This window comes from Vicia villosa, unplaced genomic scaffold (assembly GCF_029867415.1).
Source record: "Vicia villosa cultivar HV-30 ecotype Madison, WI unplaced genomic scaffold, Vvil1.0 ctg.004496F_1_1, whole genome shotgun sequence".
Lineage (NCBI taxonomy): Eukaryota > Viridiplantae > Streptophyta > Magnoliopsida > Fabales > Fabaceae > Vicia > Vicia villosa.
In genome coordinates, this window is record NW_026706449.1 from 151,856 (window position 1) to 170,077 (window position 18,222).

General features: G+C 35.2%; 1 long non-coding RNA gene across 4 annotated transcripts; it reads right to left on the reverse strand.

The window, feature by feature from the left end:
* Positions 1-2,656: 2,656 nt before the first annotated feature.
* Positions 2,657-7,443, reverse strand: LOC131642106 (uncharacterized). Of its 4 annotated transcripts, none has more exons than XR_009295746.1 (4): positions 6,082-7,443; positions 5,905-6,000; positions 4,819-5,059; positions 2,657-4,419 (listed from the first exon to the last, which is right to left on the reverse strand). It is a non-coding gene; the product is annotated as an uncharacterized LOC131642106 (long non-coding RNA). The 4 variants fall into 4 exon arrangements; XR_009295745.1 differs by having other exon boundaries at positions 2,673-4,897; positions 4,992-5,059; XR_009295743.1 differs by having other exon boundaries at positions 2,727-5,059.
* Positions 7,444-18,222: the final 10,779 nt, after the last annotated feature.

An 18,222-nucleotide genomic window follows, 5' to 3' on the forward strand; every position in this document is an offset into this window, starting at 1 on the left:
CCTCTATGGTTTTCTCTCTTATTACTTTTTTTTTAATCATACCATCATTTAAGAAAAGTATTAAATGCATAGGAAAGATCTTATAAATTGAGAGTAGGTAACTCCTAATTGCTTGCTCAAACACTTTCATTTTCAAACAACGTATTTTCAAAACTTCTCATCTATTTTCAAAACTTTCATCTGGTATTTGAAGGGCATTATTCCCGGTGAAACTCTTCAGAGACCTATGTGACCTATTGTCCATCTTCACTTCTTCTATTTTCAAATCAATAAAGCATTTAAACAAAAGTGAGCTAAGCAATTAAGAGCCCATGGATAACCATGGATACAAAGGGTGCTTAAAACCTTCCCTTTATATAATCAACCCCCCGAACCCAAAATCTGTCAAAAGGAATTTCCTGTTCTTTTATGTCTTTCCTATTTGGATAAAATAAAAGTCGGTGGCGACTCTTGCAAAAAAAAAATATCAAAAACAAAAAGTGCAAGGAGTCAGTTCGCGAAAAACCGAGTTACAGAACTGGCGACTCTACTGGGGAATTATTTTTTAAAAGAGGGGTTACCTTAGAGTTTTAGATCACTTTAATAGTTGCTTATACTTGTTTATTTTGTACCTATTTGTTATTTCATGATATATGTGTCGTTCCGTCATTTGAGATACACTATGGACAAATCCTAACCCGGATTAAGTACACATAAGAATTAGGTGGAGGGTATAGTCATGTATGGCATACAAGGAGTTCAGTCCTTAACAAGCCGTCATGAGAATCCTTCCGCTCAGTGGAGGTTCCTTGATAGTAGTATATGTTTAGCAAGTCCAGTTGCGAAAACATTATTGCTTTCATTGAGCTGTAGAAACTGAGTTGACCGTAGAACCCATTATCCCATCTTGGCCTTCTTAGGTTGTGATGCAGAAACTGTTCAGGTGTAGACTTGGATTAGTTGTCATGCGGAGAATCACACGCAGACGAGTTTTTCTTGAGAATATTATTGGCTCACAAGTTCAGTTGTGCAAGCCGGTAATATCCGAAAGAAGAATGTGGACTTTGACGTATCAGTAGAACATGTTGTGCAGGTGATTAACCCCTAGTACTATCCCATGTTTGATTCTTTGACCTCATGCTCGTGACGTTGAACTTTTGAACCTATCTTATGTGCACCATGTTTGTGTTACCATGTCTGTATATGTGGCATTCATACATCCATGCATACATACATTCATGCATTCATACATCCATAAAAACCTTTTCCTTTGATTTCCAATGAACTCAGAGGTCTTTTTTGTAAACATCGTAAGTTTCATCAAACTCAATGGATCTTGGGTGTTGAAGGGGTGAAAACTCTAATCCACCAAAATGGATGATTGATTTTGATGATAACTTGATCAATGCTTTAATCCAATGCTTGAATGTTTGCAAATTAATATCTTAAGTTCTTTGAAACTAAAAAAAAAAAAACAATTACATCATTTGCATACATACATCCAGGTCATCCATGAAACTTATCCTTGTCTGTCTCCATCTTCGAAGTTGTCTGTCTACCATCAAGCTGATTCTTCCTCCTCGGAATCCTCTTCCAGAAGGTTTTAGGTCTGATCTTCATTGTCCTTTCCATCAAGGGGCAGCGGGCCATGATTTAGAAAGACGTTTCCCTTTGAAGGCCAGAGTTCAAGAGTTGGTTAGATCAAAGTTGTTATCTTTTAAGAATGTTGGTCCCAATGTTCTCACTAATCCTTTGCCGAATCACAATGGCTGAAAACAGGTCAAAGACAATTATCTCCCTAAAGCCAGTGTATCAAGACAGGACAACTCATCCTCGTCACTGATTAGTCACTAGGGCATGTTTCCCTACTGTTTGCATTTCCTCAGTTGTATTGTATGCTTTTAAACTTTGTTTATTCCTGAATGTTAGTTTTAATGAAATGAGGATCGTATGTTTGAATTCATTTTCATCAACTATGTCTAGGTTTATGCTTCTTTTACAAAACTTTTTTTCTATTTTGCTTTCTCTATCAAACTTGTGTTTTATGCAAAGATTGGAGGGAGGATGGTGACAACGAAATACCCAGGTTGTTGAACTGTATGCTTTCAAATAAAACTTTGCTGACGATGTACAGGCATTGTTTCCATTCCTAAACACTGGAGAAATAAAGAAGTTAATCCCTCGTCAACCCCTTTGAGCCTAAAAGCTGGTGTTTCTTTCTATACGAAATAACTCACATTTTAACCCGGGGCAGGGTAGTTCCCAGTTAATTTGGTTGTGCATTCTATTTTAAGAGAATCATTCAATACACCTTTCAACAAGTGTTTTAATCACAAGTTTTCCTCCGCATACATCAAAGAAGTGCTGGAGATGCCAATCAAAATTCGACGATGGTTCAGTATAATCATTAAGCAAGGTAGTCACTATATTTCAAAAAAAAAAAGTATCAAAAAAGAAAATCAACGAAAAGCCTGCTAAGTCAAAATCAAAAAATGACTTAGGCAAAAATTAAGGCATCCCGCTGACTGTAAGTTTCAAAATAAACAGTTCAGGCAAAAGTTAGGGATATCAAAAGAAAGAAAATAGAGAGAAGTCAATAAATTCTTGAACCACAAAATGTTGTGACTATCAAAAGGAAGAAGTGACTGTCATCTCTAAGTTTTCTTGGCTTGTGAACTATCATCATTACAATAGGTAAAATTCCAGAAGTCTCTTGGAACCTGAATGCATATTTTGAATTAACTGAGTTTAGGACTGAAGATCATCACGAGGATAATGTGGGTTACAAAAATTTTGAGCCTTATACCTTTTGTTTTTTAAACCGTGAACCTGACCACGTTACAACCTTCAAAAGCCCTAATTGAAGCAAGGTTTATATTGAAAGCATACTACAACAAGGTTGCGTAAGCTGACTCCCAAGAGATTTACCAATCATTTATGTTGATACCATATCTTTGATTTATCTTTCACATTGATTGTCTTAACCTTTATGTTTTGACCAGTGATTCCATTTTCTTTACAAAGTGACTTTGATTTCAAAAATATGTTTTGAGCATTGCATTAAAATTACCATTCTTGAATGAACATTTTATTTGCAAGTAAGCACTCATCTTCTAGGAAGTTCAAACAGTCGAGAAACTTGGTCAGTGATCCTATCAGGGGCACGTTACTTCAAGATCCTGTTGTTCATATGTTTAATCAAGATTTGTTGATCAGAATATCCTCTTCAAGATGTATATTATGGCAAGTCTTCCCAACATTCATTTCAAGAGTTGAATCCACGATCAGTTCATCCCCAACATAGTTCAACTGAAGCCATGATCAGTTAACTTGCAACAATTATTCAATCAGGGGCAATCTTCTTCAGCACAATTTATCAGTCCTTCTCAAAGGATCATTTGTTTGATACAGTTATCAGTGTGACAAGAAGTTTGTTCAAGCATCTTCTTTCCAAGCGGATTTTTTAGAGTTCCCGTGTTGAGGAATCAAAGCTCCAATCTTGCCTCACAAAAGAGTCAATCTCAGTTGTCATAAATAACTACATTTCATTGAGCATTCATCATGCATAGAAAAATTTAACATCATGCATAAAAACAAATTCATGCTCATTTATATTTTTCCAAGTCTTGTTGTTATCAACATCTTACCTTGAGATCGAAGTCCAACTCACTTGGCATTAACCTTTAATATTATTCAATCACGTTTTACTCTTGATTGATCTTTATTTATATCCGATCATGTTTTACTCTCGATGCTATTTGATCGTGCTTTACTCTCGGTTGGTGTCTCAATCATGTTTTACTCACTACGCCAAAATTAATGTTTGATAGCGCTTTTTTTAGCTTTTAATAGCGCTTTTAAGTGCTATTAAAGCTCCCGCTATTATAAGATAGACACATTTAATAGCGCTTTAAAAATGCTATTAAAAGTTATATTTTTAATAGCATTTTTTAAAAATGTGCTATCAAAGCTTAGTTTGTGCGCTACTTCATAGGCTTTTATAACAAGAAATAATAGCGTTTTTCTGAAAGGCGCTATTGTTAGCTCTAATTTTAGTAGCGTGTTTTCAAAAATCGCTATCATAGATGTATACATTAATATCACTTCGTAAAAAGCGCTATTAAAGATTCTTATTGTTCTTTTTATTTTCATTTGTCGAAATGATAATTAGATATTTTGTAGCTCAATATTAGAACAAAAACAACACAACAATTCTACTTAAAATATGAATATCAACCAAAAAAACACATATTTCAATTAAATTATCATCAATTAATTTTTATTGATTAAAATCATAATGATAGATATCATAAACAATATAATTTCATGACATTTATACAATCTTATACCAAAAGAAAATACAAATACTTTTACTTTATTTCTTACATAAACTCTGAGATTACTTCCATCTTCCTCCTTGTCATTGCTGCTCTTTAAAACCTTTACCAACACAATCACCAGCACACATGAGAGAAAAGATAAGTTAAGACTATTAATTAGTAGCAATGTAAAAAATAAATTTAATAGCATAATTGAGAAATACATTTACGATAAAAGTTTTAGATACATGTACGTGAATATCATAAGATGTAGGATTTATCACTGTAATATTTCATTGCATTTTACATCAAAATGAAAGGTATAATTTTACTTACATGATTATAAGGCACATACACAAATATTATTATAGTGAATTTATTTTTTTAAGTTTACTTTACCAACTATTTTTTAAAAGTTAAATGTTATTATAATGACATATGCTTGTGTAGATAAGTATTGTGTTCTAACAACTTGTTTAGGAATTATTGCTGAATTTTTAGCAAATGGAGATAGTAAAACCTGGCCAGCATCATAGACAAGGACTTGTTAATGCAGTACTTGTGATTCAACATTTTTTGAATTTAATTTTTGAAAATATCTAGAGACAGAGAAAAAAATAAAATTGATTTTTCACTTAAGGATAATCAACTTTATCTCTTGTTAGAAAAATAATATAATGTAAATTTACTTACTTAATCCTATTCCTTACCCATAGTGAAACAAGTACTTAAGTTGCCTCCATTTTGTTATATGCTTTACCCTGCACAGCAGCAACAAAAAGTTTATTAAATAAGCAAGCCACCATTGCAAGTATAGCAACATACTAAGTGCTTGTTTATATTTAAAGTGAATTTGATAGAATCAGTTTCCATAGAGTCAATGGCATTTTGGTTTATATTTATGGTGAATTTGAATAGAGTCAATGGCATTACTGTCAATGTAATCACAATGACAGTGTCCTGCCATAGTTTTGACAAAACATATATTGTTAAGTTTCTATAAACCATTGAGCCAGTGTCATTTAATAAAAGTCATATTCAATTCAAACAAGCACTAAATTTTTTGTAAGTATTCCATGGCTAAAATTCATCAAATTGCAATATGTTACAAAGAATCTTTGAATCCGTGCACCAAACCACAATGAAAAGTCGAAAACTAGTTGATAAAGCAATCAAGAAGATCTTCCAATTCAGAATTCCAGCTAAACAAAACCAACTATTTTTGAAATTAGGGAAAAAATGTTGAAGTAAAAGAACCAAGAAAAAAACATAATGAAGCTACAAGTAAGCAATTAACATGCCTAGCGGAATCTGTCCTCTTTGAACACCGAGTACACCATTCGTTAAAATGCGCTCATAATAATCTGCATAAGAGACTTCTTTGGTCCATCTACACAGTCTGGCTGTTGATTCTAAAAAGAAAAATATTACTATAACCAATAGCTGAATTATGCTACCAATTCTGATTTTGTAACCTTGAATCATGTAACTTCGATTTATAAAACATTATCCCCTCAGTCACAAAATCTCATAATTGTAAATTTTGGATATCAGTACTTCAAAATATAAATAAGCTACAAATAACTAGAGAAACGAGAATAAATACCAGGGCAGTCAAAAACCAAGTACTCATCATCTAAATAATTGTCCAGCTCCTCGTCGAGCTAATCATTGAGTTTATCTTCAAGGTGTCTAAATAAAACTATTAAGGAAACAAAAAAGTAAAGCTCTGCGAGGCAAGAAACATGAAGTAACAAAAAGAAGCCACACAAATTCTGCTTACCCATCGCAACAGGATAGTCAAAATTTTCAGCAGCAGGATCAAGGTTCGCAATATGTATTGATCGTCGTACAGTTTCTGTGTTGGTACAAACTCGAGCGATATGTAGATTAATCAACAAAGAAAAACACACATTAATCACAGCTATCTCAACATTTAAATAAGGGTTGAGAATAGTATGATAGTTTTATTACAAAAATGTCAAGGCCTTGTTTGAATAAACATCTTAATTGAGTGCTTTTAACATAAATAAAAGCTTATCATATAAGGGCTTGTGTTATGTATAAGCTATTTCTTTCACAGGGTTAATTAAAATCATATTTTCATGTAAGTTATAAGGAGTGCTCAAGTTAGTAAATAAGCTAAAATAAGTTAATCCAAACAAACCTCAACTACATAATACCTATTATTTTTCCAAACAAGCAAAGTAAATGCCGTAAATTACCTTGACAGTTGATACTACCAGCAGAACCAATAACAAGTTGTGCATAACCCATCGTAGCTTTACGAAATTGCAGCCAGTTACTTCCACGAGTTTAGAGAGTGGTGCAAAGATAACTAATGGCTTGAAAAGAAGCAAGAACTGCGACAACAATGTAAGCAGCACCCCAAACGACAATAACTCCCATGTATTTTTCTCGACTCAGGATCAGAAATAGCTTGATGATAAAAAGATGGTTCATAAACTGTAGAAACATATATGAAACTAAGCTGAGACAAACACCAAAATACCTCCTATGATATGCAGTACCACCAAAAAAAGCCACCCACACTAAGGATCTACCTCAACAATTTCACAACATACATCGATACAATTCCAGCATGCCAACTCATCCATTATTTGGCTTAACTCAAGTTCCCAAGCTAGTGAGACAATAGAAGAGGTATCAAAGCCCCAAATTTTGCATATCAAAAAACCCTAATTAGAGAAAAATTGTGACTTTTAGAAACTAATTTCTACTGGAATTTGAAAGGGTTGAAAGAATTACCGATTTAAGGAAGTATCAAGGCGAATGATTCTCAAAATTGCGATGTTGGAGTAGTTGAGATCTGAAGATTTCTATGTATCCGCTCTCGTGGAGGTAGACATGGGGCGAGGCTTTCGCAGATTAGGTCGATGGCTCTCATCGATAAGGGTTTTACAGAGATTAAGAAGGTTTTGACAATCACACAGTAGTTAAAAAACCTTCAATAGAGTGTGTTCAACGAGAGTGAGGGTGAGGATGAGAGTTTCTGATTTGATGAAGGTGAGGAGGGTAAGGGACTTTGGAAATCCATGATGGTGGCGATGAGATCTACAGTCGGTGAGGATGAGTTTTAGAGTAGAACACCCATGTCTCCGCACGGGAAGGTTCATTTATATCTTAGATCATTTGATATGGTTTGATTATTATTGATATATAATTGTTATTATAAAATCACTAATAATATAAATATTTTGTTGATTAAAATAAAAAAATATTATGGTGATAGTGACCCGTAAAAACAATTTAAGTGATAAAATTTATAGAAATTGACAAAATTTACAAATTATCATCTCATTGTTTCATTAGAATACAATAAAAAATTAATAATTTTAGTGATACATTACTTGTATGGTAAAAAAATGTTAATTAAAAATTAATCATAGGTGAATTATTGTTTCTTTGACTCTAGTTCTTGTTTTATTCTTGAATAAGCATCCACCTTGTTCACCTGATGGAAAGCTGTGACAACGCAAACACATTCATTATCCAAATGGAAGAAAAAATACCATATATCATTGTAGTACCATATATCATTTCTTACTGTAATTGCTTTTATGTGTAAGATTATGTCTCATGCTATTTTATAAAGGTTTTTTCTTTAGCCACCTCCCTATGGGGGTCACCCCCAGCGAAAAACCCAAAATACCTCTGCTTCGGAAATGAACTTCCGAAGCATTGATTTTTTAAAAAAAAATTCACAATTCGGAAGTGCATCTCCGAAAACACCTCATGGGGGGTGTCTTCGGAGATGAACTTCCGAAAACACCTCATGGGGGGTGTGTTCGGAGATGTACTTCCGAAAACACATTTATTCAGATTTTGGGGGGTTTCGGAAATGAACTTCCGAATTATGCAGAAACTGTGTTTTTTTTTTATGTTTTTTCTTAACAGTCTCGCATTTTTAATTAAACGCAAACGCCAAATAAAATAAGCAACAGATAAACTGAAAATACTAATATGATAAATCAAATCCAAATAATATATACAAGCCGAAAATAATAATAATACTGTGCGAAAGATACAATCCGAAAACAAAAAATAAATAAACCCGACCACTATAATGTATTAAAAATAAATACGAAACATAAATAAATAAATAAATACGATAATGTATTAAAATAAAACGTACCGTAAGTAGTGTGCAGGATCCGACCAACTGCCTCGTCCTCCAGTTGGAGGCCTCATTCAGCTTCTGGTAGAGGTATGCCAGAGTTGCTGCCCCCCAGTTCCACTGGTGAACGGTATCTAGGTCCATGAAGTAGCGAAGGTAGGTCACGTCGACGTACCTTGCACTCTTGTCCACAAAGCATGCAGCGCCTACCACATGCATGTACCAACACCGGAGAGCGCAACCGCGGTGATAGTGTGTGAATAGCTCGTCACCCGCCTCCTCAGCCTCGACCGCCGCGTCCAGGTGGTGCTCAAAATAGCAGCTCAGTGTGGTGAATCGGACATGAGGCCCAGATGTCGTGACGCACTCAAAGTGAGCAACCTCGTGCTCCATGCCCAAATAGAGCGTCATCCACTCAATGGCCTCGACCCTCTGGATCCGGGAGTGGTGCAACAGCGGCCCCCTAATCGGCAGGTGGAGAAGACACTACACGTCATGCAAGGTGATCGTCATCTCCCCAACCGGCAAGTGGAAAGAGGACGTCTCCTTGTGTCAGCCCTCCACAAATGCCCCCTGCAGGCCGGTGCTGATGGTGGTGTACCCCGTCATGCAGAGCCCGCTAAGCCCTGAACCTCGCACATGGTCGTTAAACGACTCAGCTGCTGGTTTAAACAGACTGAAAATCTTCCGGGCGTGGTTCACCATTTTCAACGGCTCTCTCTCCTGTTACAAAAAAAAACAAATAAGCGACATATATTAAATAAGCTACAAATAAACGGTTAAATTATAAAAAATGGTGACAAATAAACGGTTAAATTATAAAAAATACCTCTCCCTCCCAGATACGCCGAGCGACGTGATTGTGGTAGTTAATCAGCACGGAAGTGTCAAAGGGCCCTCCCGGATAGCTGTCCTCCTGCTCATCCTCCTCCCCGGCTGGAGGGTCAACATCCGGTACCCCCTCCGGCTCGTGGTAGGGCATTGCCGCCACCTCCTCCTCATCCTCCTCCTCCTCCTCTCGCTGGCGGGAAGAAGATACCAGAGCCAGCCGACTCCTAGATCCTGAAGCAGATGTACCCTCTCCCTCGCCCACGGGAACTCGCACACGTCGTCCCCGGCCCTGCCCCCGTCCCTGTGTCGACGCCAGCTGCGCCGCCGCCCGCTCGCGTCTAGCCGACGCAGTCTGGGTCTCCCTACCCTGTCTGATGCGTGCTGGTTGGTTGCCTGACATGTTTCTGTAAACAATTGAAATCAATTAATATGCCACACAAAAGAAAAAACTAAAAAAATTGAACTTCTGATACAATTCGGAAGTTCATTTCCGAAACTGGGATGGAGGTGTTTTCTGAAATGAACTTCCGAAACACCCCTGCGATGAAGTTTTCTGCAACTTCCATGGCAGACCCCAAAACCAGACTTAAAAACAACTCAAAATGCTTCTAAACAACCTAAATACTACTAACAACCTACCCATATATCATTTATGCAATTGAAAACCTAAATAACATGCATTTGAATAATGGATCTAACAAATTCAAAACTTACAAATTGAGTGATTTGAGGGCTTTTGAATGTAGTATAGCAATGTGATGGGAGCTTTGATGCAGCCTTGGAAGTGTGTTTGCACAAAATTTCTCCTTTGGTTGTGTTTGATGTTGAATTAGGGTAAATGAATGGGGGAGGGGGAGTGTTTTGCTTAATCTGCAAAACGCACATTATTTCGGAAGTTCATTTCCGAAATGCTGTTTTCGGAAATGAACTTCCGAAATAAGACAAATTTTGAAAAAAAAAGGCGCTTTCGGAGATGCATCTCCGAAAACACCTTTTTCTTGCATTTCGGAAATGCATTTCCGAAGTCAGGGGTAGTCTGAGTTTTTCACTAGAGGTAGACTAGAAGGTTGGGAGGTGGCCAAAGAAATTTTCTTTTATAAAAGTATTTCAACTACATTTTTAACATTACTGACAAATTGACAAATTTAGATAAGTGATATTTAATTGGTTTTAATTAGTTTAATTTAATTACTTTCAATTAAAAATTAAAATCTATTAATTTAATATTTAAACTTAATATTTAGTTCTATTGATCTAATATTGTAGGTTTAATATTTATCAGAAAAAAACCAAGAAAAAAAGGTTAGAAATTGATCCATTATTCAAGATACGGCATACAAACCATATTTCACATAAACCATAAGCCATATGCAAGATTAATTGGGTGGAAAATTCTAGCTGGAAATGGGTGGAAAATTCTAGCTGGAAAAAATTCTTATCGACATTTACAAAGCTTTATTACAACAATCCTATGAATCAACATTAAATCTGCAAAGATACTTATGTATTACACTAACAAACAATATTCGACTCTCAAAACAACACCATAATCAACCAAATTCAAACAAAATATAAAGGAGATGAATACTAAAAAAAAAAGAAACTTATCCAAAATTGTTAATAGGATCCTTAGCATCTCCAAGTTGTGCATAGGCAGATCAAACAAAATAATACAATATGGTCCAACGTAACTACTCATAACACAATGCATGGCCAAAAGAAACTAATTTGGTCACATGCTCCTAAATCAGAATCAGAACGAACCAATGACAGAGATATACTCCCAGTTTCTTCACCTAACACCAAGCTCTACATTTGATACATTGGTTCCTGACAGAGATATATACTCCCAATTTCTTCACCTAACACCAAGCTCTACATTTGATAAATTGGTTCCTAATAATAAGTAAAATTGAATCTTGTATCCAAGATTTAAATGAAGACATGCCGCAATATGATTCTTACTGCTCCCAAACCAACAATGCATTTGTCTTCTCTGCAACAGATTAAGCAAATATGGATATGATGTAGATAAATGTTATTAAGAAGAAAAAAATCACAAGTATAAATAATCAGTCAATATAAGAAAGGACCTTTATTTCATATATCATTTGTCTTCCCTGTCTATTTCTTTGTCGACAACACAACAAACAAACCTCAATGAAAATTCTATCAACAAAATTGAATGCCAAAACATAATATGTTTTTAAATATAGCTTATGATGTTTTCAAAAGTAAAATCCAAATTGAAGAAGTAACAGTTTCACTATTAGCTAGCTTAAAACTCAAGTTATCAAGAAATCAGTTGAATGGTAAACAACATGTATGTATCAAAAGTTATTTGCAATTGAACTTGGAAATCTGAGATAATGCTATTCAGTTTCTTATCACAGATTCACAGATAAGTTTCAAGCAAATAAAAGAGACAACAAATTCTCACTCTGAAAAAGAAATGAGTCCATCATTGTTTGTGTCAAAGAGCATAAAAAATTTAGAAGGATCACATTGTAACGCTCCGGGAAGTTGCTTCCCTCTTAAAAAAAACTCTCTAACACGGCTCGATTCAGAAGGATGAAAGTCAGGAACAATAGTGCGCATCAAATCTGCATGTGTAATAAAAATCTTGCCACCTGTGGTTTGAATTGATGCAAAATACTCATATACCTGAAATCAAACAACATGTCAGAAAATGAAACATTCAATGCTAACATTTTCTTGGTTTTAAGCTAATCCGTTTAAACGCTAAAAAGATTTATTACCTTTTCTGATGGACTCTGCAAGGGAATCCATTTTTCAAGATTTAAGAACACTCTTCTCCAAAATTCAACAGTAATATGATTAATATAAAGTTGATTAGTATAAAGCTGATAGTGATTAAATGAATTATGTGAAATTGAGACATTATATTACCTCATTCAGGTTCAAATAAGTCTCAATAGTTTTCACGACATCATCATCAAGTGATACAATGAGCATTGTCAGTATAATGTTTGATACTTCACATGAAAGGCAAAATTTAAACCTAGAGAAAAACCAAAGCAACATTATGTATGTAGACAGTTAAACATATAAACAGAAACAAAAAGCAGAATCAAAACTGACTTTGTAACATCGACATCATCACTTGCACCGTAGCTGCATTGAAAAGGCATCCCTTTCCAACGCTAGTGCAGTAACAATCGTACCGTGGAAAGGAAATATGTATTAGTTTAGATGTCGGCTAGTTTCTAAACACGAAAAATGTTCTGCTTTATGAATTTGACATGCCCTTGATCAAGATAGGAGGCCTGGGCATCTAAATGAATTTAAAACTAAAATGTAAGGTTGATTAAGAGTTATATTGCAAGACATCAACAACTCATAGTGATGCAGGGATATATTACAAAGCAAAATGCTACTTGAAAATAGAGCCTTGAGTAATTTACTTCCATTAGAATGTAGTGAGCAAAATGCTACTGTAGTTTGTTTCATTCTGTAGCTTTACGTGAACAAATTAATCTGCAAATTAGCTGATGATGCTACGTAAATATACCAGTAACTCGATGGAAACTGAAACAAACCTTTCTTCGACTGCAGGAACTAAACCATTTGTCATAGCCATACCGCCAATCTACTTCAGATAAATTTGCCAATTTCTTTCAATCAACATGCAGTATGATGAGAACTTTAAAATGTTTAGTTCAACATATAAAACTCACCAGTTGTATGCTACAAAATAATTTTCTCTGAATTTCTATGCAGCCTGTGAATACAAGCACAAAAACTGGGGAAGATAACTTGCTATGTAAATAATTTTCTGTTTCCAACTAAGATCCTAGTTTACCTTCATCAATCTCGGTAAGATCGTCATGTGCTTGCTGTTTCTGATATGAGTTTGTGTCATGAGCGATCTTAGCGACACAGAGAAGAGCAGGTTTTGTTTTCAGATCCTTCAAATGATTCCCAAGATATAGGTTTTAGCAATTTAAACAAACCAAACAAACCACCAAATATACATCATACTCAGAAGTTTTTCGAAACAAAACTTATAATAATTGAAACTGAACTTGAAGACATTGGAAAACCATCGTCTAAAGAGATGTATTGCATACCTGAGTTTGAATGGAGCAGCGAGAGATGAATAGAGGCGACAAAGCTTTACCTAGTACATAGTATGATCACTCCATATTTTGCTGCAGCATAAAAAAATGCATAAAAAGCAGATCTAGTTATCTAAAATTCTAGTAAGCATCCAACAAAAAATATCAACAACAAAAAAGAAGATTTCATATTTAACTTTCCATTTTGCAGCCTTGGCTTCATATGGAGGTTTTTCCTTTACTTTCAAAAGAGGAAAGTTAGAACAACACATTATAAATTATAAGTCGTAAAATGAAAAGAACCTACAACAGACAGTGAAAAACACATAGATACAAACAGGAAGACACAGAAAGTGCTGGGAGGCCTTGTTCGGTGGAGACCTTTCATCGAACATGTGGTGAGCAAAGCACAAAACGTTGATAACGAACTGTAACAATCCTTCACCAGTTAACAAACCACAATCTAAGCATTAGTTAACAACAACAAATCAACACAGCAACGAATCGATAACAAAAATTAGACGAAAAGAAGAAGAAGAAGAAGAAGAAGAAGAAGAACTTATACATACAAGTGAAAACCAACTTATACATAAAATCATAGCATTGGTAATTAAACACAGCTTATTTGGTTAACTTTGAAAACAACTTACTGAAAACAACTTATTGAAAACAACTTAAAGTTGTATAAACTTATTCACAAAAGAACAACACTGTTTCAACCTGCAATATGACAAAACCATAGCTCTAACATAATCAACACAAACATCCAAGAAACATTTTCACTGATTTACAAAAAACATGTAGCAAAACGTCAGATTTTGAAAGATTTTTTTCAATAGGTTCATATTTTGAAAGATGAACACATACCAAAAGTCAGATTTGTAGAAAAGGTATGATCTTTTGAGCATTGTTGTAAAATCTTTAACTGAAACATTAGAGACAAAACACACAGTTAAGAGGCGAAACCAGTTTGTGAAGCAGAGACAAGGAAAATCAAAACGACAGATACGGAGTGATGACAAACCCTAAAGTTAAAAATCAGAAGAGCTCATACTTACTTTCGATGGGTGGAAAACGAATGCAGAAAAGCTCATCTTTCAGTTCCCCATTAGCAAACTCCCTAGCATGCCAAACGCAAGATTTGTAGTTTTCCGGTATAACTGCCACACCACAATACATAATCAAACAAAAAATGGTAGTATAGAGCAGAAATTAAAAGAGAGAGAAGAAGAGCAAATATGTTGTTTTGAAAGTGGAGAGAGAGTGAAGGAAATTATTTTGCTATGGTTAGGAGAAGATGGATGAGTTGATGAGCAGAGAAAGAGATAGAGATAGAGAAAGAAATTTAGGGTTGCAAAACAGATCTGAAAAGAGTTTATTAGAAAAAAGTGAAAAGTGAAATTTGAAATTGTGCTAGAAAGAAAGGGTGTTATGGAGGGAAAGTAGAATAAATCAAGTTGGACCAATGGAAATGTAACACTTGTTGAAAAAGGTGAAGATTTTGTGTTGTATTTAGTTGATTACAAAATTGCCCTTTTTCCTTTGTAAATGTAATTTGTGCAAGGGACAATTTGGCCAGTTTGGCCAATTCAATAATAATGGGTAGATAGTAGATAGTAGATAGATGTGAGAGGGATATGTGTTTTATTTAAAATTGTTTTTCTTTTTTTTTTTTAATTTAGAAGAATGTGAAATAAAAAATTGGGTATTCTATTTTAGTTTGGAAGAACGTAAAATAAAAGTGGCTTTTTTTAGTGCGGAAAAACGTGAAATAAAAATAAAAATACGTAGTTGTGTATATTTTTCTTTTTGTTATACACATTATAATAGCGCTTTTATAAAAGGGCTATCCAAGGGAAGGTGTGGTGTCGTTTTCTTTTACCTCCCCGTTTCACTTGGGAGGACGGCACGCTAAACCCTTCACGCGAAATTTGGAAGGAGAATGCGCCCGTGGTGGGATGAATTTTGTTTCAGTTCTTCCTACGATATCACACGAACTTTCTTATTTGTCCTACGAGTAGGAAAGGGAAAAAAAGATCTCAACTAAACCCTAGGAGTTTGCTAAGTGTGGGGATTTACACCTAGACTAGAAATTCTGGAGTCCGGGGGGTCGGTTATACATAGGGAAGTGTTTAAACACCCTACATATCTGTAGTACTCTACAGGAACCTTCTCTGTGTCATTGTGTTTGTGTTTATTGCTATGATTGGGAAAGTTTCTCCTTTGTATTAGGAGAGAGAATTGAATTGATTTTAAAAGACAGACAGACAGACAAACTGACTATTTTTGGTATTTTATTAGCTCGCTGAGATTCCTTGTGAACCTCATGCCTACATATCCCTAGTGGAAGTCAGAGCTTAATGTAGTTCGAGGAACTAACTAGGGAAATTAATTATTTTTGGTGCCTTGCTTGAAGCTCAAGGTTGAAGCTTGGAATTAAATCTCTGTTTATAGTAAAGAGACATGAAATTATCTCTACAGAGAGGTATTTGTACTATTCTACCACAAACATTTAAAGGAGTGACAGAATAACTGAATTCATTTCATTCAAGAGGGGGACCTTACTTGTGTATGTGCAAGTATACCAGTCAAATGCCTCTTAAATGAAAGAAAGATGCTCATCCAAATTAGGGAAAGTTACCACATGTCTGGGTTTTACTGCCAGCTCATGCCTTTCAAAATCCTAAATGGGAGACTTGATTAAAATTGAAATGAAATGTTTGTTTGTTTGAATGTGGTAGAGTAGTAAAAATATCTCTCTATGGAGATAAGCTATGTCTATCTACTGTATAAAAGATTTGACTTTAGCTGGCTTGTATGAGGCCCAAGCTTGAGGCTTTTTTTTTGATTGATTAATTAATATTATTGACTCTGGGAGATGACTCCACTGGGGATTAATTACAGGGTATTTTAGTGTTCTGTACAAAGCCCAGAATTGAGGCTGACTCTACTTAGGGAGACTCTATTTATGTGCCTTGTACAAAGCCCAAGGTTGTGGCTGACTTTAGCTAGGGAAAAACACTATTTTCTGCCTTGTACAAAGCCCAAGGTTGTGGCGGACTCTTAAATGAATTAAGTATGGATGACTATATGGGGAAAGATCCTAAGTGTTAGGAATCTTTGACACATGAAAGATATGGTTTATCTGCCTTGTACAAAGCCCAAGGTTGTGGCTACTGAGTGATGAAGGACTCACTGGGGAGACTCTATTATCTGCCTTGTACAATGCCCAAGGTTGAGGCTGACTCTTGACAGGGGAGTTTTATTGTTTGGGTGCCTTGTATGAAGCCCAAGGTTGAGGCTAACTGTTTTTGTTGGTTTTGACTCTACTGAGGAGGTTTTATTTATTAAAAGACTATTTTTCTTTGGAAGCTAACCCTTTCCAGGGATTTTGACTCAGCTGGAGAAATTGTTTGGTAAAAGACTGACTTTTATCATGTTTTTTGGAGGCTGACCCTTTCCAGGGGTTTTGACTCTTTTGGGGAAATTATCTCCTAAGAGAATGAAATTATTTATTTTTTGACATTCTTTTTATTAATTGACTTTGGAGGCTAACCCTTTCCAGGGGTTTTTTTATTAAAATGGAGGAATGTGTGGAAGCTAACCCTTTCCAGGGATTTTGACATTTTAGACAGATGTTGGAGGCTAACCCTTTCCAGGGGTTTTTTATTAAAATGGATGGCAGAAAGATTATCTAGTGAGACTTCTTGTTTAAAGCCCAAGATGAAGGCTGACTCAATGCTGAGGATGATCAAACATGGATCCTAGACTCTGCTAAGGAAGATTGATGAAGATAAGGGTGACAGAGACTGTCCATGTCTCTCATTCCAAAAAGTGTACTCAATGCAAAATTGAGACAAACTTAGCTTATTTAAAGTCTGGTTTAAATTGGAAGAAACTCACCAGGGTAGGCTAAAAGGTGACTAAAGACCTGTTCCTATGTTTATAAGAAACCTGATGGGTCCTTGTATACAAGCTCAAGAGGAAGCTGGAAATGCTTTTAAGAAGCCTGTGGGTCCTTTGTACAAAGCCCAAGAGGAGGCTAATCGAGGGTCCTTGTTATAGCACAAGAGAAAGCTTATGTAGTTTTGAACTTATTTTGGCTCTAAGCAAATGGGTAAGAGGTTTCACCGGGAATAATTCCTCTTTGGGTGGATGTGTCCTATATTTGGATTCTAAGGTTTTTACCAAGATGTTTCACCGGGAATAATTCATCTTGGGGGTTTGAACTACAGATCTCTAATTAGGAAAGAGCCTTCACCGGGAAGACATTCTCAATCCTAGGTCATATTCCTATAATATATATATATAGTTTAACTGTCCTAAGGTTTATACTCAAACGCAGTTCTAAACTAATATATGCACAGTTTATATTTGACAGTAATTTAAATAAAGACTGTAAATTGAAAGCTTGTAAAGCCTAACCTGGATGGAGTGGAGGCCATTGAAGAAGTATGTACAGAGCCTCAACAGTATTTTTGTTGTTTTTGTTGATAACAGTTGAATGTATATGATAAACAGTTAATGGTTTTTGAAAACAGAAGAAGTGAAGATGGACAAAGGTCACATAGGTATCTGAAGAGTTTCACCGGGAATAATGCCCTTCAAATACCAGAAGAATGTTTTGAAAACAGAAAGAAGATTTTGAAAATACAGTTTTGAAAACAAGCTAAGAAGAGAAGGTTTTTGGGACTTACACTCTATTAGAGGCCCAGTACTTTGCAGTACTGGTGTAAAAGCAATTTAAAAAAAATGATCTGGAATGATACAAGGTTTTGTTGTTTGAAAACCTTAATCATCCGTTTAATCGGAGACTGATAACAGCTTTGAAAATTGACAAAAAGTCAACTTAATTAAAGTAAAAATAAAGATTTTT